Genomic DNA, 4,649 nt, shown 5'->3' with positions numbered 1-4,649 from the left:
CCCTTCTTCCTTTCCCTTAACAAACCTCTTTGTGAAGAAATTCTTCCTAACATCCAAGCTAAACCTCCATGATGTGATTTAAGACTGTTCATCCTTATGTCTTATCACTTGTCACTTGAGAAAAGAGACCAACACCCTTCTCATTGCAACCTCCTTTACAGTTGTTATAGAGACTGTATGGAATAATCTAGTGATGTTTGAAAGCACTGCTGCCCACATCCTAGAAGAGCACTATGTGACCTAAATTCCAATTTACAGCAGAGAATATTTGAATATTTTTTAGTGGGCAGTGTGTGGTTTTGAATTACTTTATTTGCTCAGTGGTCATTGTCTGTTGCCAACGCTTGCACAGCTGGTGAGAGAAGAGGTGGGGAATTGCACCTTTGAATGGTGGTTCTGCAATCAAGAGCAGGTGGGACTGGCCCCTTTGGCTTGCTTCATAAAATGTGAGCCAGGACACCATGCCACTGCACTTGGTGTAGTCATAAGGGCCAATATGAAGGGGAAGATGTCTCCCATCTTGTCATCATTCCTTCAGGTAACTCTGCACTGCAGAAGATGGATTTGAGGTCTGCCTGGATCTGTTGATATACTGACTTTAACAGGACTTCTCATACACGTTTACCTCTGGGGGTAAGGGTGGAAGAATGGAGGGACAGGGACTAATGTCTTTCTACATCCACTGGACCACTCCTAGGGCGGTCTACTCTGCATTGCTTGGGGTTTGTAATACAAGACAGTGACATCAAACCTGAAGTGCATCTCCAAGATCCTGGGAAATCTCTTAGCCACAAAATGCTAAAATGCCACAAAAGGGTAAAAAAAAAAAAAAAAAAAAAAAAAGACAATTCAATCCAAGTATTTGGATTGAAACTTACAAAGGCCTTTCAGCCTGTTTTCCTTTGTACTTTGAAGCGGTGTAGAATTGAAACTTGCTAAAAGAACACTATTTCTGTGTATTCTTCCTCTTTATTAGTCTCATTTATCAAAGAAAGAGAAGATATAAAATCCCTGTATTTGCATTTATACAGAGAGAGAATGTTTTCCAACAACCTGTGCTTGGGAAGGGAGTGGGAACAGTGATTTTGCTCCCCACTTTTCCCTTGAATAAGGGTTAGGGAATAGGGTCAAGATCCTGTTTAGGCAAATACATGAGAAATGAATTCCAAAACAAAACTAAAATCACAAACAACAGCAACAAAGCAATGATTAAAAAAAATCCAAACAACGAAAAAGGAACACTGAACTGGAAATCAGCTAGTTCATTTGTGCTTTTCCAGCTGAAGCGTTTGATGGAAGAAAATAACTAATCATTATTGTTTTGTTGTTTTGGATTAGAGATGTGTGCAAATACTTGATTTAGTAGTAGAATTTTTTGATTTATGTTCTACTGAAGATAAATGTTATAACTTCAAAATTAAGCAGCTTTATGGAAACAGATGGGATTTAAAATGAACAACAATAAAGTTAACTTCCAGCATAGAAAGACTGCATGTCGGCTTTCTAGCTAACTTTTCAGGATCATTAATAAGAATTACAACATTCTTAAATACGCAATCTCAATGCATCGCAGCTTCCTATGGGTATCTTCTCCAGTGCAAGCTTTAAGCATCAGGCATGAGTTTAATATCTGTTCTGCATGCTGTTAAGAACTCTGCTATTATTGAACAAAAAATACAGCAGGAAAAAAAGAAAGTTTTATCTCCACTGGCCTAATCATGAGTGAGGGCAGGGATAAGAATGTGTAGACATGGATGTTGAGATTTGTCATTCCACTTGACAATATGCACTTCCTGTTGTTATTGAACAAGGCTGAACCCACAGATCAAATGAACTTGTAGACATGACTCATTGATTTGGTTAACATGGCTGGAAGCAGTCCAGTCCCATGTAGTTCTCCTTGGTACAAATGCATCCTATCATATTCATTCTTCCTTGAACATTCTCAAAAGCAAAAAATCAGAATAAAGCATTATTTCCTAAGAGTATCGATCTGGAAAGGAAGGGATGTGGGTTCTCTGGTCCTTTCCAGATAGTAATAACAACAAAAGGCTTTCGGAATGCTGTGTCTTCTTGGATGCAAATACAAATACACCACAGGTTACAAAATATTATAGTAATATTAGATCTTACATACAAAAGAAATAAAACAATGAACTACTGAAATAAAGAGAGATTAGTGAGAAAGAGAGAATAAGAGAGGGCTCTTTAGCCCAGTTAGGCAGGAGTTAAGTCTGAAAAGGTAAAATAAAGGAGAGAAGCAGATCAAAACAAGTCTTACTGAAAGAGGGCAACATTCTAAAGGAACTAATCATAGTGGTAAATCAAACCTTCAATTTTCTTTTTCCAGTCATATCTAAGACCAAAAGTCTTTATGACACTAGTAGTTATTTTCTCAACTAGATCCACAATGTGAAAGCCATCACAAGACTAAATAATACAGATACTGTTAGGACAATAGAGAATTTGAAGCATATGAATTAGTTAGCATATACATAATGTAGCCTTCAACTGGATGAAAATTTCGATATTAATGTACTACTTCATGATGGAAGCAAGTCAAGTATCTGCTGCTAGTTTCATAAAGTGTTCAACTTGTCTTGCTGCATTTTAAAAATATAATTTCCTCAATGATTTCATAGAGCTGTTTCTGATTTCTGAGGGATTCTTTGGGAATGTTTTTTGAATCAATATTTATTTCTTGTTTTACTGATTAATGTTATCATAACTGAGATTAAGGATTTCTTTTTGTTTTTATTTACTATTTGTATTACAATAATAGCTAGAAGTCCCTATTGTAACTCCATAGGAATTTACAGTATATTTTATGTTGCACAAACACATATTTAAATATGGTACCTGACCCAAAGGATTTACACTCCAAGTAATTCTACAGTGCTTAAGACACTTTATGCATGTAGCTGGGGGATTTTATTAGTCTGAGCTACAATATTGATTGAAGTCCAGGCTAGAACAAGTCACTTTGTTTTTCTGCTTTTTCTCTATCCCTAGAATGAAAGCACTATAGTATTAACTCATCTTTCCCAGGAGAGTGCCAGATAAAATCATTACTGCATTCCTGTCTTGAGATTTAAACTTGTTAAAAATGGTATGAGTTTTGTGATTTTTAACAGTTAATAATAAGCTGTCAAAACCAATTCATACAAGGTGTGCATGCAAAAATAATAATATATATATTTTTGAAACATATTGAGGTTTTGAAATCTATTTTTATTCTGCATGTTTATAATTTCCTCTTTTCCCCACATAATAGAGCTATTCAAAACCCACAGGACTTGAAACTCAGGTAAGTTCTATTGCTCTTTTTCTCCATTTTCCTTACTTAAGAAGAGCTGTAATAATCAATACTGACTCCTGAAATAACATTTTTCTGAAGTATTTGTACTTATTTCATTTATGTATTTCTGATTTTTTTGTGTGTTTTATCGCAGCTTTGACTGGACAAACCTTTCCTCTGGTCTAATCATGAAATCCACTGTTACACTCTTCAGCTGACTCCAGATGTGCTACTTTAAAAAATACAAATCCCTGCTTGTCTCACTTTGTTTATCTCCCTGTGTATTTCTGTGCTACTGCATTTATATAAAAAAAAATCACATTGAGGCTAAGGACAGGATACAGTGTGCTTTGTTTTGAATAGGTTATTTGCAGCATAATAATCTCATGATTTACCAATATACTGTGTGTGGAGCAAGGAAAAATATGATTGTGAAGGGCATGATGATGATTCAATTGGTTTTGTGGCCATAATGCATCCTTTCCAACAGGCATTTCAACATTTGTTCTAGCTTTGTATGCATTATCTACTTGTACTGCATATTCAGAAAATCTGTTCTCTAGCAGCTGTGGGCTTTTCTTTCATAAACAAAAAAAGAGTAATTGTCCAAGTTAGGAGTGTGTGAAGGACTGTGAGCTTGCCTAACCAGTGTTCAGTGCTAGATTTGTATGCTGCCTCTCTCACCAGCAGCATGGAGGGTACTTCCTCTCTTCTTGCACTGTATCAGTATACAAAACACTCACTTCACAGTTAAGAACAGTTGTGGTGCTGCCTCCTGCCATGCCTTCTGTGATGCCACTCCTAACTTGTAGTTATGGACAGCTCAGCTCACCTCAGTTCATGGTCATTTTCTTCTCCATCAAAAGGTTTTTGATTCCATTGTTGTTTTTTTTTTCTTCTTATTGCCCCATCTTAATTTAATCAAAATGCTTAAATGAGGTACACATAGTAAATACACTTAAAGGATAAAAAAAAAAAAAAAAGACACCTTCAGGATGTTACTCAGCTACCTTAAACGAAAATAAAAATCATCCTCCAGAAACATATCTCACACTTTACAGACCAGAGGATTCCTGTGGTCAGGTAAAATGAGTTGGCCCTGTTCTATCCATGTGCCAAAATTTGTATCTCATTTAAAACATGGACTCCAGACCTCCAGCTCCAGCTTTACTGGGATCACAGTGTAACCTCTCCTTTTCAAAATCTTGATACTCCACATTGTGCCTTAGGGACATAAGGCATACATCTGTACTAGGAAACGACATGGGATAGCGCAGAGCATAACTACTGGCCCTTGATAGCTCAGTTTTAATTTTTAGTGTGTTCTCTAGAATGACTTTCACCAATTAGC

At 36.3% G+C, this 4,649-nt stretch overlaps 1 long non-coding RNA gene across 1 annotated transcript; it reads left to right on the top strand.

Annotated features, from left to right (window-relative positions):
- LOC110395629 lies at positions 482-3,618 on the top strand. Its single transcript, XR_002436531.1, has 3 exons — positions 482-538; positions 3,275-3,307; positions 3,453-3,618. It is a non-coding gene; the product is annotated as an uncharacterized LOC110395629 (long non-coding RNA).

The sequence above is a fragment of the Numida meleagris genome, chromosome 3 (assembly GCF_002078875.1).
Source record: "Numida meleagris isolate 19003 breed g44 Domestic line chromosome 3, NumMel1.0, whole genome shotgun sequence".
Lineage (NCBI taxonomy): Eukaryota > Metazoa > Chordata > Aves > Galliformes > Numididae > Numida > Numida meleagris.
This window is presented reverse-complemented; position numbering and strand designations above follow the sequence as displayed.